This window comes from Apteryx rowi, unplaced genomic scaffold, assembly GCF_003343035.1.
Source record: "Apteryx rowi isolate R43461 unplaced genomic scaffold, aptRow1 scaffold_303, whole genome shotgun sequence".
Lineage (NCBI taxonomy): Eukaryota > Metazoa > Chordata > Aves > Apterygiformes > Apterygidae > Apteryx > Apteryx rowi.
Window position 1 is genome coordinate 389,945 of NW_020449453.1, and position 17,019 is coordinate 406,963.

The following is a 17,019-nucleotide window of genomic DNA, read 5'->3' on the forward strand; positions in this document are numbered from 1 at the left end:
TGCCTCACTCCTTTGCTCCTCCTCCTGCTATCCACACCTCCTGGGGGCCAAGAATATTCCCAGCCCTGCTTCCCTTTTCTTTCCAGAGGTTTCTTCCATCTTGCCCTTCCAATGCACGTACTCTTCCTTCCTGCCTTTTCCCCACCCCCTCCATTACTCACTGCTGGCTCTGGCTTAGCGCTGGCAAAAGAATTGAACCCTCCATAACACTTTTGTTACGACGCTGTGCCGAGCAGGCAGGGCGTGGCATGCTGGTAGTCCCCAGGGTCTTCAAGTACCTTCTTTTACTCCTTTTGCAGAAATTTACTGGAGCAATAAATCTGGTGCAATGATGGAGAAAAACTAAGGCAGGGGATCTCTGGAGAGGGTGAGAGGAAAAAAGAACACAAACAGTGAAATAACAGCTGTGCTACTTTTGCCTTCTCTTGTCTAACTGGCATGTTTTTCAGTAAAGCTGATGTACTATGAGAGGGGAAGGGGAAAAAAACCTTTCTGAGAGTGGATGCACTGCCACAAATGTCCCACATGGCTGTAAAGTCCTGATTTCTCAACATCTGGAAAGCCAGCATTAAGCAGGTTATCTGATACCTAAAGAGTCACAAAGGTGGCACCGTAAATGATATCTTTTCCTGCGGCAGACAATGAGGCAAAGATAATCACAGTGCCAAAAAAGACAATGCATGTCACACTGAAACAGAAAGAGTACAAACCTCCAAGACCTCAGAGTGTCGCAGAGAAGAGACCTTCAGCTTTTTTTGACAGGTTTTGCATGCTTGACTATTATTAACCCAACAAAAGGTTGCACATGCTTATTACTGAGGTGGCAGCCTCCCCTGGTTCCCGTTTTTGTTTGTTGTTCTAGGAGCAGTGCAAAAGAGCCACTTGTTTTCTGTCTTTGCACATTTAAGCTGTAATGGCTGGAAAAAGGGTTTTCAGATTAAAAGGATAGATAGTGAACTAGAAAACATTAATGGACTTAAAAGGAAATGAAATCCTTTTATTTTCAAAAATGGGGTTTTTTTAGAGGTCCTTAGGGCGTTATTCTATAAATACCACTGAGCAAATAGTTAATATCACTGCTGGTACCAATAAGATTCCTTGGTTTCTGTTAACAGAATATCTGTGAACAAAATATCCTATCCTTCTGGCTATCGTTACCATTCGTATTTTTTAGATGGTGAAAGCATATAGGGATCCCAACTAACATTATTGCCCCACTGTGCTAAGAACTGTTTGGGCATGTAATTTGTGGATTTACTGTCTTGAAATGACTCAAGCTGATCATATTTTAAGCTCCATGGCTTGTGTTAATTTGTGCTTTGTTTGGTGCCTGCCAACTGTAATTCTTGATATATATAATATTGTTTCTGTTTTTTAGCTCTGATGAAGAAAACTCACAGCAGCGTTATTCCTACTGGCAGCAGGCAGCAAAATTAAGAAGTTCAGAGGGAATTCCAGTGTACAACCTCACATTGTGTTTTCTGTGAGTATTTCATGTATGTTACAGTGAAAGTGAAGAAAGAAGGACTGCGTGAATGTGACTTTGTGTACATCTGTTGAAAATATGATTTGAGTAGTCACAAAAAGGCTTTTTATGCATTATTTATTCCTCCATAGTTAAATATATCATGCTCATTTACTATGGCCAGTAAATGTGAACCTACAGAAAGGAAGCTGTTGAGAATATGATAAAAGCACAAATTGGGGAAAGCACAAATTACCACTAGACTTGGGTACAGTTACTGTGCAGTACTGAAGTTAATCTTGAGATGATGATGATTCACTTGGGGGAATTGTGGTAAGCTTGTAATAAGAGTTATAGCAATTTGTAGCTGTTGTATAAATACAATTATTTAGATGGAGTGTTCACAATAGTGTGCTTCAATAGTAAAAAGCAATGGTAGTGGAAGGCTTCTTCTTTTCTAACTTATGGTCTAACAGTAGTCTAAGACACTCTGTACACTTCATGGAGAGATAAAGACACTTTCAGAAAGTGATTCATCTCATTTTAAGGTAGGTGTCTAAAATAGAGCAGATGAAAAACCTATTTCTCTCCCTAAAGGAATGTACAGTAATTTTTAGGCTGAATCCCATCCTAACAGGCAGGCCAAGTGGTTAAAGTAATATGAACACCTGCAAGCAAACACACTTCACATGTCTTAGCACCCTGCCACTGCTATAGTCAAACACAACATAATGGTGCTTGACTTTATAACAAATTTCCTTTCAGGTAAAGCATGAATAGCTCATCTGATGAATCAGTCATAACTGTATGCAAATGCATAGCTAGTGCTGGGACTGAGACTAAGTCAAAATATATACACACAGCTAGGCAGACCAAATTCTGTACCAGTGTGGACACCCATTTAAATGAGTCAGTGAGAATCTGATGGTCTTAGGATATCTGTCCACTAGATCCTAATACAAGAGCAGAGTCTAATTTATACCCTTGGAAAATATCTCGTGGACAGCTGAAGCAAAAATTTACCGAACACAGAACATAGTATTCCAGCCTGTAATAAATTAACCTCTGCCATGCAAACAAGTTTCAGTTTGCATATGTGAAGTTTGTATTAAGTTAAAAAGAGCTCTGGTATGACTGCAAAATTCAGATTTTTTTTTTCCCTGTTGAGATTCAGGATCTGATGTTGCAAAGATGCAGAGCGTTTTCTGGACACTGAATCCCCTGTCTTCAGGAGAACAGAAAGGCACAGTGCCTTATGAGATCAAGGTCATGTAGAACATCTGTATCTGAGCTACTGTGTTCCTTAGATGTGTAAAATTTTGAAATGACTCCTAAAACTACCACTTCTCTTACCCTCAACTACTGCTTCTAGCTGCCAGGCAGCGAAGAATCAGGTGTCTAATCTTGGCTGATTGGCCGGGCTCCATCTATAATTGATGGAGACAAGCACTTCTGAAGGGAGATTCATCTGGTCTACTGAGATTGAGTCGCATTTTTCCTGTTTCATGCCCCTGGCTATTTGTTAGCACCCCTGCCTCACTTCGTGGCACTTTTCAGTTTCACTGATATCACTGATTTTGTGGCTGCAGCACTAACCAAATGACTTAAATGGTTTGGGTTAAAAAAAAAAAAAAAAGTGCACTCCACAACAGATCAACGATTAAAAGGAAATCTATTCCCTGTCTGCACCTTTTTTTTTTTGGAGGGGGGGAGGGGGAATCTTAACAAAACCATTTATTTTTAAAGCAACAATGGCAATTTATCCAGGGAACTAATTTAAATGAAAAATGTGCTTTTAGTGTGCCCAGCCGTTAAAGAAGAAAATAAAAGGAGGTATGTTAGACAAAGTTGTCTCCGTAATAGTTCTCTTTCTTAACTTCTCTGGTTCTTCCCCTGAGTGGTCCAGCCCTTCTCAGGCCCTGCAGATCCTGGGGGAGGGAGTATGTACTAAATTCCTTTCAGCCTTGGTAAACATGCTTTGCACAGTCTAAAACAGGCTAGCATTACATTGGTTTGCTGGACCCTTCTGAGTCCTGAAAAGAAAAAAGGCAAAAAAAGGATATTTCACATCTGCATTTTACGGAAGTAGCTACAAGCACTGTTTATTATGGAAGAATGGGACAATGCTCAGGATTTTGAAGCAAGAGGAACTGACTTGAATTTTTTGGTCTCCTGTCTCCCCTCCCTCCTTGCCTGAAGGCCTGCTAAATGTGCACACATTCCCACTGGAGGAGGAGACATATTCAGCATGCTTCCCCCAGCTCTGTGCTGGGTACTTAATGGCAGGCAGGCTACATGAGGGAGATTTTACTACAGATGAGGGAGAACTTTTATTTCACATTCCTGATGTAATTCTCTTGCAAAAGGGTTCAGTCTTAACTTTTGCACATTTTAGTGGTACATGGATCACTTTGTTGCTGGTCTTAATTTCATAGCTCCTTCTTTCTCTGCTTAGTCAATGTTGTTTCACATGGTTAGAATCTGTAGTAGCAATAGTAGTTATAACAATGAAAAACTTCATGTTTAAATAAATACTAGATTTACAGTGAAGATAATGAACGCTACTTATGACTAGACATTTGTTTCTGTGGATATGTGAGTCCCTGTAATTGTAACCCTGTTCTGCCTCACATCTGCTTTAGAGGGACTGGGATCTCTAACTAATGTTATACCCTCTTTGAGCTGATCGCTTATACAGGGAATTTAGTTTTTTCCTTTGCTCTCAGAATGTGTGAGAGCAGGCCCCCCTTTTTTTTTCCCCAAATGCATTCATTTTTAAAATTTCTTGCCACTGTCTCCTCTCTCACATCCTGTTGCAAGCAGTTTGCTGCAAGTATTTGATATTTGGAATTCAAGCTGTTGGTAACTAGCCATAGAACTGGCTTTGTCTCTGCTCTTTAGGTGGCTAAATGTAATTCTTACAAACAGAGGAAGGGCTTTGAGAATCCACTGAGGATTTGCTTTTCCCTGAGAGAGGTAGCAGATAAACAGGATTACAGTATTTGCACAGTCTTGAAATCTGGGTCGACTAGGTCTTGGCCAAGGCATCCTTCTTATTTAACTACAAGATTTGATTGACTGAAGGCAGTGTCAACATTTAGTTTTATATCCTCACCTTACACAGGCATCTGAATGCACTTGGCCCAAAATGCAAAAGGTGTGGTCAGGTTTCTCACCTGGTTTGCTAATTGGCTCAGCCCCAAGGCTCTGATAAATGACTTGAAAAGCACTTTTGCTGTATGCAGCAGTTTCCCAGCTATCCCGAAGTTCAAGCTTTAGTTGCGCTATCGATCATGTCCTAATAATGGTGGAAACTGAACACAGCGGCAGGTTTGCCTGTGTACAAGGTCTCTTAAGGGCTTGGTTCATGTGCACAGCAAAATGATGGTGTTCAACTTCATTGAGCACATGGTGCCTGTAAGTCAGTGTGTGCATGTGCTCCCTGAAAGTGCACGTTGAGGCTGGGGTTGCTCAGGAGCGCTCAGTGGGTGGAAGCTCTGTCTCCCACCTTGCCCTCAGCTCCCGGCTCGCTTTCCTTCCCCTGAGCAGGCGTTGCTCCTTTCGCTTGCAGCGCTGCACTCTCAGCCAGGTCTATCAAGTGATCCATTTAAAAACCAAACCAACCCTGACCCCAGCACCTTCTTTCCAGGAAATCCCAAACCCTTAAAAAAACAACCTTTCAAGGCAGATCCGTTCTTAGATCCAGCTTAGGGTACAACCGTGCAAGCAGTTAAGTTGGCACAAATGGAGGGGATGTAGCTGTTTGTGGAAGGAGACACATTGTGTAACATGACAGTATCTTATGCTGCATCTAAAAGCCACGTGGAAATGTAGCCTAAGACAGTGATTTGATGATAAAAAACAGTGGCAGTTCTGGCCTCAGCAGTTGTTTTTGCCTCTCTGCTCCCATCTCTATTGTTTTTTTATTTTATTTTATTTTATTTTATTTTATTTTATTTTATTTTATTTTTTAATTGGATCAGTTTCCTGCTATGGTTCGCAGTGCAACCTCACAAATAGATGTGGTGACGGAAACAGGAACAAGCATCGGGGAGTGTGTGTGTGTGTGGGGGGGCAGGAACAGTTTAATCCAGTGCTGCTTCTGAACATTTGGTGTCACTGACCACAGCTCAGTGTTTCCCTGGATAAACAGTATAACTGTATCTACTCATCCAGTGACATTTCACAGGTTATTTTAATTCTAGATAGATACACTTGTGTCTGTATTTATTTTGGTTTCCACTGAAACTGTGCAATGAGCAAGTAAAAAAAAATAAAGGTATCAGACTAAATTGTTTTATGTTATTACCTTCCGCTCAAGGAGAACACAGTCTTATTTAGCTTTTCTGGGCAATTTCTTTGAGCTAATGCCCAGAAAACTAGAACTGGGCTGCAAGGAAGCAAGCAAGACACTTAGCTTTGAATGACTTGTGTGGACTGCTCACTTGGGAACAAGAATGAAAAAATAAACCACAGTTTATCACAAAAGATCTTTGCCTTACTGCAGCAGTAAAAGTGATAGAGCAAAAACATATTGATTCTCTGGGTGACTGATAAAGCTACAGCACTGAAAGGATTCCTTGCAGTAAATCTGACTTTAATTTTTCCATCCAAATGTCCTGAATAATGCAGCCTTCATCTGCTGGTCACCTATATGCAGAACTGCTAGAGAGGATGACAGCACTGTTTATCCAGGATATGATCCTGAATTCTTGTACATCACAATTCCCATCAGCTTCATTGTGCAACAAATGTAGTATCTGACCTGGAATGTTTACTTGAGAACTTGCCCATTGCACAACAATAGAAAGACTCTTTATTGTTCCTTTTTTGGCTGTGATTCTCAGCCTACTGGAATTACTACTGAATTTCCATTAAAACAGAGCACTAACTTGTGCACATGATACATACACATGCATTTTAGACTGCCTGGCAGTCTGAACTCATTGTATATTCATTATGTTTTCCTTGTGGCAGAGTCCTCTTACCCAAGGCAACTATGAAATTTGCTACACCGAAAGATTTCTGTTGCATGGGTATATATATGCATATATATATATATATGTGCATATATGCGTCACATGCATGCACATGTGTAAAATGGAAAGCATTGGATACTCTAAAGAGCTGTCTCAGTGTAGGTCTGCATGAATGGTATCATATCCCACAGCCCTGCCTCCCCCCTTGTACTGTGCAGGATAATAATGTGGTGGAAACCTTGTATCTGTCGGGGGAAGGGTTTAAAGCATCATACTGAGGCTGGGCATTCTGCCAGGGGGAAGGGACAGAAGCGAAGTGCTCCTGGAGGTTTTCTTTTTTTAGACAGTGATTACTGAAGGGGAAAGAAGGCCAGTCATCATGGTAGTACAAAAAGAAAAAAAAAAAGTATTTACTGTGGGCTATTGGCAAATCTTTAAGTCTTACTTTAAGCAAGAATTCCTCAGCAGAAGGGAAAAAAAGCGTAAAATGCTTTTGTTTAAAGAGGATAGTCCGGTCTCACCAACCATTTCAAAATTAGTGATTAAAATTAGTGATAGCTTTGTCATTTCCCTTCTTCTCTCCCAAACATGCACATATGTATTCACACTCATAAAATGTGTTTCCTGAAGGTCCTAAAGACTTGAATAAATGGAAGCTGCAAAGGGAATGTCTTTGAGAGTGAATGATTTATTTTTAGTTAAAAACTGAAAATTCAGTGTATGCAAGTCCCCTTTGAGAGATAAAATAACAGAGCTACAGAAATGGCAGGTCAGTAACTCTCATTTGCCCTGAGCTCACTACAGAGTCATTCAGCTTCCTGCTGCATTGAAATGTGGAATATTTATACAACTCAGAACCACTGGCATCGGAGACAAAAGCCTCATGTCTCATTGGCAAGGCAGGGTTGTGAAAAACCCTGATATTTGTTTTTTTGGGGAAAGTGTCCCCACAAGCCATGTAAAGCCTGTCATTGTATTAGCACTTGGGGACAAGAATATCTAGAAGATTGAGCAGCCTTTTTCTGCACCTAAAGAAAATCATAATTATAAGGTTTGAATTCACATTCCTTGTTAGATGACAGCATGTTTAGAAAGCTTATGTCCCTGTTAAGCTTCTGACTTTTGAAATTAAATTAGGCATGGCAGAGGGAGGGCTTGGGGGATGAGGGAATATTTATTGGCAAGTGAATATAAAACTGAAAAGCCAGATTTGCCAAGCATTTTTCCAGGGATGTTTGCCTGATTTGCACGTCCCCACTCAGTCTTATAATACAACCTCAGTGTGAAACCGATGGGGAGTGGTAGGGAAATGACAGCTGTGGCTGAGGAATTAAGGGCAACATGAAAAATATTTGGGTTTCCCTGCTATAAACTAACTGATGCTGGTGAATCTGTGGAGCTGTTTTTTTTGTTTTGTTTTTTTTTTTTTCCCCTCCCCTCCAGGAAAATTCTTTCATTTTCTTCTTTTTCTTTTTAGTAAATGCTTAAAACTAAAACTGTGATCATTACATTAACAGTGGTTGGCAAACCTTGGAAGGAGGTATCCAAAAATCTGGAAGTTGACCCAAAAGCACAACAGAGTACTTTGGTCTAGAAATCAGACTAAAAATCTTTCAAGATCAAATTTCCTTATGAGATTCCCACTTTTAGATGCAGAAAGTATCAGGAGGCTATTCTTGCATATCATAATATTGCAGTAATTCTCACTGCAGGACTTACAGTTCTGTGTGAATATTAAGATAAATAAATAGCCAGGCTAAAATGTTTGAGTTAATTTCAGTCAATGGCTCTCTGCTGTTGATACACTTTATGAACTGTTTCCTTTGTCTTTAGGCCCTGATTTAAAAAGGCAATTTAATGTATAGTCAAATTTAAGCATCTGGATTTTCCCATTGAGGGCACTGCTCTATTCACGTATTTAAAGCCAAACAGGTGTTTGGGGATTTTTTCTATGTAGATGATTCAGAGGAAGGTTTCAAAAAACAGAGCTGTCTTCAGAATAAGCAGGAGAGTCTGCCCCAGGCTCCCTCTGTTTAGAGAACAAAGAAAGCACTGCTTACTAGTCTGCCTGAAAATCCAGTGTGCCCAGTAAGGGAAGTGTCCAGTTTCTAGCAAGGCTGGGCCTACGACTTTTGTGAAGATTTTCCCTTAATTAGCAAGTTGTGCTTATACAGCAACCATGTACAGGATACAGGACTATGAGCAGCAAATTCAACACTGACACTTGGGGAAAAAGTCTTCCGGCAGTATCATCAGTATAGCTCAAAAATGTCTTAAATGATTACAATGCAGTCAAATCATTTTTACACCATGGAAACATAGAAAGTAGTTGAAATTCTGATTTCTGGAGGAGAACTGGAACATGTCTTAATCCATTGTTAAAAGGCAGCAATCTTTTGTGGTGTTTCGCTTTATTCAGAGACTCTACAACTTTTGGCAGGAATGAGGGCATACATAGAATCATGCATTGTTTTCTGGACACCTCATGATGTCAGTGAAATTGCAGATAAACCAAGGAAGATCTAACATCATGAAGAGATAAAAAGAATTGATTTATGATAGAAGATTAAAAGAATCAAATTTATATAGCTTGCCTAAATTAAATTAAATTTCAAATCATGATGAACATTCAAATCATGAATCATGTGAACAGCAAGGACAGACACATTATTTAGGGTTTTTCAGAGAATTGCTACTAGGAATAACAGGATGAAGGTAAGCAGTAGAAAATGTTGTCTGAGTATAACTAGAAATTGTCTATAATGATGTAGAAGAACAGGTTCACAAAGGAAAAAGTATCACAAATTATTAAAAGTGGATTGGACAAAACATTGGAAAACTATCAAATCTCTATTTTAATATCACATTCATCACTATGATGATCACTTTCCCTTCTAGAGAAGAAAATTTCACTGACACAGGGATGCGTTAGTGGCCCATCTTTTTCAATTCCAACTCTAATTTCTATTTTTTTTCCTGCCTCTACTATCTGTTTCTTCCTAAGAAATGTATACTGGTCTCCTGCCTAATATTCAGTTTGTAATCAGTAGTATTTCAGCTGTTATTTATTTCCCTTTACGTCCTTTCTCACAGAGATTTCTGAGGTATGTGATTTTTGTCAGTAATATTTTGCTACTCCCTGTCTGGTGTTGCAAATATGGACACTCTGGATGGATGATGAGACTGTACTATCAATTAATAACATTAGAGGAAGTTCATACAGTCATAGAAGTTGGAGGCAGAAGAGCTCTGTTAAATCATCTGGTCTGGCTACTGCCATTGTTTCTTATTCTCTGTTTACATACTTTTGTCCAGGCTTTGTGAGTTTAGCCTATATTTAAATACATTGCATTGACAGACATCTTATTTCTTTTTAGTGGTCCTCTGTTTTCTACTCTACCTTCTGTTTTATCCCAAATCCCACCTTAAAGAAACATTAATCTTTGCTATTCTGTCTTCATTCCTTACTCCTCTGTTACTCAAACTTTATACTTTTATCTTTCTCCGTCTTAAATCATTCCTGTTAACAAAGTCAAAAAGATCTGCCTCTCCTGGCCTTCCTCCAATATGTCAATATACTATTGATAATATACAGCACATAGATCTGAACATGATGACTTTGGCCCTGGTCCAGGAATGCATGCATTTAACTCTAAGCAGGTAAGTAGTTCCCTTGGCTGTGTTAAACCAGAGCTTTAAAGCTGATAATATAAAGTGCACATGCCCTCATCATCCACAGGTACAGCCTGGGAAAGAGAGACACCTGAAAGGCTGCACAGTGTGAAAAGGGGAAATTCATGCAGGATATCAATTCCTGAAGTTATGTTAACTAGCTATATCCACTTTGCATGGATGGGTGTCTATGCCTTTGACATCTCTGAGTTTTGCAGTTGCTGAGAAACTATTGGAGAAGGGACAGTCTCTCAGATTAGAGGATGCTAGCTCTAGATGCCAGTCCAGCTCCCACCTAAAATTGCCCTTTGTTTAGCACTATTGTCATCTCTGAATTGTTCCTGGCATCTTAGAGGCTTGGATGGTACTACTGAGAAGTCAATAAACTTCTCAGCCTTCCTCTACTGCATAAGAGGTCTGCACCTATCCACTACTGAAATTCAAGTATATCACATCTCCCTCTTTCTACTACATTCATTTCTTCTACAGATTTTGCAATTTTGTCCATGCTCCTCTTGTTGAACTCTTCATTTCAGGAATGCAGCAAAAATACAGTGTTCAGAGCATTCTGTTATTACAGGTCATGGCTGCACTGCCATGTGAGGGTGTCTTCCCTCTTTCCAGGAGCAGAAGAAGGATAGGAAATGTTATAACCACCTGGTTCTAGCTTCCTTCTCTCCCACCCTGAAAGTGGTGCTGTACTTGCTTTTCTCCAGTCTCCTAAGACGTCTCCAAGATCTGCCTTTTAAAGTTAAGCAGTTCAAGTAGTTGATTTTGCTGTTCTGATCACTGCTGAAAACAGAGTTCCTCACTGAGTTAGTCATAATAATGCCCAATTTCAGATGACAAAAGAAGCCATCAACCTACACAAGTAAATTGTTCCTGCACTGGCACATTCTACTTCTATTGAGTTAGATCTTCGACTGTGTTGCCCARTTTCTTAATTTTATTATTTAGTTTTCACCCTATTATTTTTCTTCTATGAAAGAAGAAATTTGACTGTGAAAAGTGAAATCATGCATTTTACCCTCACCACAATTTGAAAATGCTCTCACAGGTATGTATACATTTACTTGTGCAGCACTTCCATTCCACCAGATAAAAGGACCTTGCAGAAGCATCTGTTCCCTTGCCCCAACCGTCTTATGTACAATAGTGGAGACCTCCAAAGCAGCAGGACTTCGGGGAGGGCAGCCAAACTTCAGTGATGATCCTGGCAGCCACAGGCGAATACCGAATTGACTGCATGTACAGTGAGAAAGTGTTGAACACATTGCTTAGATGTACTAGCTGTGCACATATGTATGTTTGCATATGCAATGAGATACAGAAAGAAAATAAATGTCCGCCTCTGCTAGTGGCAAGGATAAGGAGGACCACTTTTGCTGAGAGTTCACTTGTAGCTGTGGCAATGTGATTTCTATAACATACCTGTGGTTTGTTTGTAGCGCATGGAACCATTACATTGTGTACAAGTTTGACTAGAAGTACCATTGTTTTCCCCAGTCTCCTTTAGCTTAATTAAACAATTTGATGTCCCTAGTATATTTGGCACATGCAAGCCTCTTCTCAGCACTCGAGTGAGTGGATCAAATCCTCATGTCTTCATTTCTTTCCCTATCTTCCATAAGAGGACTGTTTGGCAGACCCTATGGCAAAACTGAGCTGCGCTGAGCCCTGTAGCATCTAAGTGGACCTAGAAATCACTGCATAATTGTGGATTTTTACATGAGTCTTGTCCATATAAGAATGATAAAGCAGACTTCACAATAATTCTCATGGTACCCTGAACATGAAGCTTTGCCATACATCATTACCTTACATCTGTGGAAAAGGCAAAGGCTCCAACATTTGGCATGATACCTGGTACCTGCAGTCACCAGCTGGTGCAAACACAGTAAGAACAGGGTGGGAGGGGAAATTTTAAACAAGGATGCTAAGGATATCCTGGCCCTCATTAACATGAATATAAGATTTCCTCCTGCCTCTACTTTTGTAGTCTCATAAGATAAATTGGGTCACTTATGAGAATTAGTTTATTACTGGGATTGTCACTGATTGGTGACAGGACAACTCACATTCTGGAAATTAAAGAATATACCAGACAAAAACCAGGACTGCCTTTGATATTTCAGAAAAGTACCTTCACTATTTTCTGAGTACACATGGCAAACAAATGCATACCACTTTTTGCTAGTATGTGAAGTGTGGAAATCTCAGYCTTTATGGAGGAAAGGTTTTTTTCATTACACAGTGTATGGCTAGCCAATGACTAGCTGCAGCTCAGTGCGCTTAATCCTGAAGCCAGCAACAGATCTCTTATACTGAAAGGCTGTTGTTGGTTTAGTTATTGGTTGTAGAACTTTTGAAACAAATGGCTTTACTACAATTTATCTAAGTCTATAATTATTCAAATTGCTTGCGGGGCTCTGTAGGTTTCATCCCCAGCTGGAATTCTTCTTCCTATTTTTATTTCTTTTTCTTTTTTTAACATAAGGAAAAAATATCATGGAAAGTGTAAAACAAAGTACACATTATTTTTAATTTTAGAACAATCTCATGTATTGGTTCAGCAATCCCTATTAGTCATTTCATGTCATACTATTACAGTAACCTCTGCTAGAGAAGGATATTTTTTGACTTCATGTTTCTCTCTTCATTCTTTTCTTTCTGACTTGGACTAGCTGAGAAAAAAATCCCAGCTAGTCATAAAATAAAACAAAAAAGTGGCTATTTGAAACAGCATTGTAACAATTTTTTGTCTTCTTGGATGCATATGTCTTCTTGCTTGCATTCCTGTACTCTTTTTTATGCAATTCCTATAGCTGTTGGAAGATTTATACTTTAACTGTTTTGGAAAGTTTAAAACCATTGCTTCATGATATGGACAGGATCCTTTGGGTCTCTTTTAATAACAACTTATTTTTCTATCCTTCTTAATCAGAGGATGATTCTTTAGGAGTAGAGTAACAAAATGTGACATGCAGTAATGGACAGCTGTTAAGCAGCTCCCATGGAAATACTGACTAGTCCAGAATTCTTGGCAGATGAAAAGTATCCTAGCCTCCTTGGTGAGAGGATTGTATATCGTAACTAGTGACCATTTATAGTATGATATCTTGTAAATTACCAGAAATACATACTAATGCTATTGTTTATGGGAAAACCTGGGAAATTTTAGTTGCTTAATAACGTATGGCAATACTTGGCACACTACCTCTGGTGTTTCATGAGATACCTATTCCAGAGAGGTACCATTACAGTTATCATTTTGCCTTTTGCATTCATATTCACTTCAGTTCTAGTTTCTTTCCATCACTGCTATGAATGGGAGATACTAGAGCTAGAATAAAGGTTACACAGTACTTGATCTGAAGYTATGTTGTTTCAGAAATCAAACTGTACAAAGTGTAAATATCTGACTGGCTTCATGTAAGAATATTGCCTGCCAAACTCATGCTGGAGTGGAAGTGAGTGTAGAAAAAGATGATCAGTTCAGTCTCATTTTGGACCTCAGGCATCACCTAACCTGTTAAATCAAAAGAAAAAGAAAGTTTGACTTTTCTATCCTCTCGGAAACAGGACATAACAACTGCCATATGGATCCAGCCTGAGGTCCCCCTGTCCCATCATCTGTTTTTGGACATAGACCTATAGGTGGGGGGATCCTGAAGGGTTCACTTACGGGAAAACAGATTTCTTCTGAAGTGATTAGAAGCATAGCTACTGGCCTGCTACTGGATGATACTCTCTTGGGCCCCATTTTCATACAGTGGCTCAAAATGAGCCATCTTAGTCTGTCAGGCCTGTTTACAAACAAATCCAGGAGGATTGTCATGGTTCTTGTAAAACACATGATATTAGGAAAGGGAAAGTTAGAATAGTTAAGATTCAGTCATTGCTGAAGCCTGATCTAGTCTGGTGGTTCAACTAACACATTATACTTGACATTTGCAGTGGACTGGGAAAGCACTCTTTGTCAGTCATCATGTCCCTGCTGAGGGGTGCTGAGCTGAGTAGCCTCCACCTTAGAGGGAAAGACGTTGTAACACAATCAGTTGTGATCAGTGAAGTGTAGCCTTTAGCCGCATCTACACTATGTAGTTTTTCTGGAATAGTTATGCCTATAAGGAAGGTAAGAAAAACATACAGGAATATGAGGCAAGCTTACACCAGAAATCTTCTCCACACCCAGGTAGATGCAATTCATTTTCTATCTTGTTTTCTGCATAATTATGACTAAATGTCAAAATATCTGATGCTTTGGCTTCTAAAACAGTTTCAGAAATTATTTTATGGCATTGTTATCAAACTGAGACTCATGCAACCTCCAAGTTGCTCTCTCCAAGGGGGGATACTGAGATAAACAAATCAAAACATGCAAGGCCTTTGTGTGAGCCTTGAAACCAGCTAAACTGCAAAACAAAAGTGCTCCATGAATGGGTCCTCTGACATAAGGTCAATGTAGCTTAGCTGTGAGTAGGATCAGAAAAATTCCCGTTATCCATTTTAAGTGCATGGAAAGACACAGAGACTGATTTCAGTTAGGTTTTCTATAAAAAGTGAGTTGTGTTCAATGCAATTTCTCTCATTTACACTAGTACAAACAAAAGGAAGATTTAACCCATTTTTCCCACTCTGAATATTTTAAATAGTTTGGTAAAACTAATATGTCTATATCTCTTATTATCGCTTCACTGTGGTGGTGTTTTATAAGCAGGAATGAAATTCTCTCGGCAGTGTTCCTGCTGGAAAGATTGTTCCCATTTCACAGCTGGGGAACTGAGGCACGTAGGTCAACAATCTAACACATGCCCAATTTTTACCACTCCTATGAAAGACTCTTGAATTATGTCAATGAGAACTGAAGATAGGATTGCCTACTTCTAAGGCAAAACACATTTTGCAATTTCCCTGTAAAGCAGCTGTGCCCAAGCAAATGACTCAAGGATATGCGTAGAAAAGTCTTAGCCTTAAGTTTCAGTCTTGCAGAACTTTTTTGAATTCCTGTGTCTCTTACAGTCTCTTTACAATCTGGGGCACCRAAACCAGTGGCTGCATGGAGGTCAATTTCTAAAAACACCAGTAGGGCTAGCACAGAGCTGGTTTTGGGGCTGTGCCATCTGGAGAGAGACGTTGGTGGCTCCCACCTTCTGGCTGTCTCTGAGTTCTGAAAACAGTGGGAGCTTCTGCTGCGTAAAGATGCAACTTAATGATGATAGAAAATGGTAGCATATTGTTTCTGTAAGAGGCAGCCTCTCATGGATCCCACAGCGTTCCTACCAGCATGTTTAACCTCTAATCTGGGAAAGAAAGATACCATCTGGTACACACCATCCTTGAAAGGTTGCTGTCCCCTGCCTTGATGTGTACCTGGAGAGCTCAGGTAAGTGCTGCACTGAGTTAGCCATGCTGAATGAACCCGCCTGGGCCCCAGAAGAAGCAAAGCGACATTAGTATGATGCACTATCTGAGTTAATATAGCTGACTTTGCAGCAGGGCTAATGAGCTGGTACAGAATACTGTTTTAGCCTGACTATATTGCTTCCAGTAGTGGAGCTGGCTTATTTAGAGCTAGTTAAGGTATCTCTGCCCAGACCTATACTGGGTCATATTGACAGATCCATAAACTCATAATGTTTAATGAAGAATATTTTGTAACTTGATTTTATTTATCTCTTCAGAGAAAAGAYCACACTTTCTGTCCTATAGAACCAGCACTTTCTTGTTTGCTTATTTATGCAGTGTTAATCTTATTTTCGCTATTCATGCGAGAAGGAATCTGGCAAGAATAAGAACTTGCTGTTAAGCTCTCAAAACCCTGATTCATGATACCTTTAACACATCACCTCAGCATTCTGCTCCTTACCTCTGAGTGTCTCTATAGTAGAGATGCCAGGACGGAATGTGTCCCCACTCTTCAGTCAAAATCCATGGTCAACTAGCCTACTAATTTAAGCCACCAACACTTTCAGTACACATTACTAGGTAAACTGGCCTGTGGGATTACAGTGCTGCTCTGTTTCTGACCCAGGCTGGTTCCCCCCTCCTTAGGCAACCTGGTGTCCCAGAGCACTTTCAGGATCATCTCACAGATGTCAAACGTAGTGCAGAAACCTGACTGGCAATGCACACCACAGCCCAGAGCTCAGGGGACCTGCCTGCCTCCTGAGTAGCTGGGATTACAGGCATGGGCCACCACAACCAGCTTTCTCCTTAGAGACTGTCAAAAATTGCCAACACTGACTGTATTTCTAATCATCAGGGCAGGATACTAGAAAAAGTTTTCAGTGAGCAAATATCATGCCTTGGATTGACCTCGCTGGTGATAATGCACCTGCTGCGTGAACATGTGGCTCGTTCTGCTACCTCTGTGAAAGAGATGAGGTGAGACTTACAGGAGTGACCTCATGAGTTACTGCCGAGTGTGTGAATCAGAGCCCCAGGTCCAGTGGTGGCACCTGAACTTGCAAAGAAACTAATTCTCCCTTATCCCAATTTTGCAATTCTTCAACAAAAAAGAAAGAGGCCTCTCAGAGCCAAAATAAAAATGTGAGGTAGAGAAAAGTTTTAGAAATGAAGCAGTGTTACTGGCTTTTGTGTGAATAGGAACAGAACTAACTGCCTGTGACTTTGCTGTGTTTGGAAATCTCCATCCTATTACTGCTTTCATTCCTTCAGTGGATTGTGAATAAAGCTATTCTGTTTAAAAAAAAAATCCCCATATACATGCTAAAATGTGCTTATTTCATTTTTTAAAAGTGCCTGTAAAGTAACTTTGGAAATAATTGTTCCTGATATTTAATTAGGTAATGTTTGAAAAGCACTTTGAAAATGAAAAATGCAGTATAAGGGCTAAATATTCATGCCTAAGGTTGACTAATTATGGACAGTAAATCTTTC

At 39.8% G+C, this 17,019-nt stretch overlaps 1 non-coding gene across 1 annotated transcript; it reads right to left on the bottom strand.

Annotated features, from left to right (window-relative positions):
* Positions 1 to 16,327: 16,327 nt before the first annotated feature.
* On the bottom strand, positions 16,328 to 16,468 carry LOC112968165. Its single transcript, XR_003254268.1, has one exon. It is a non-coding gene; the product is annotated as a U4 spliceosomal RNA (small nuclear RNA).
* Between the last annotated feature and the right edge of the window lie 551 nt (positions 16,469 to 17,019).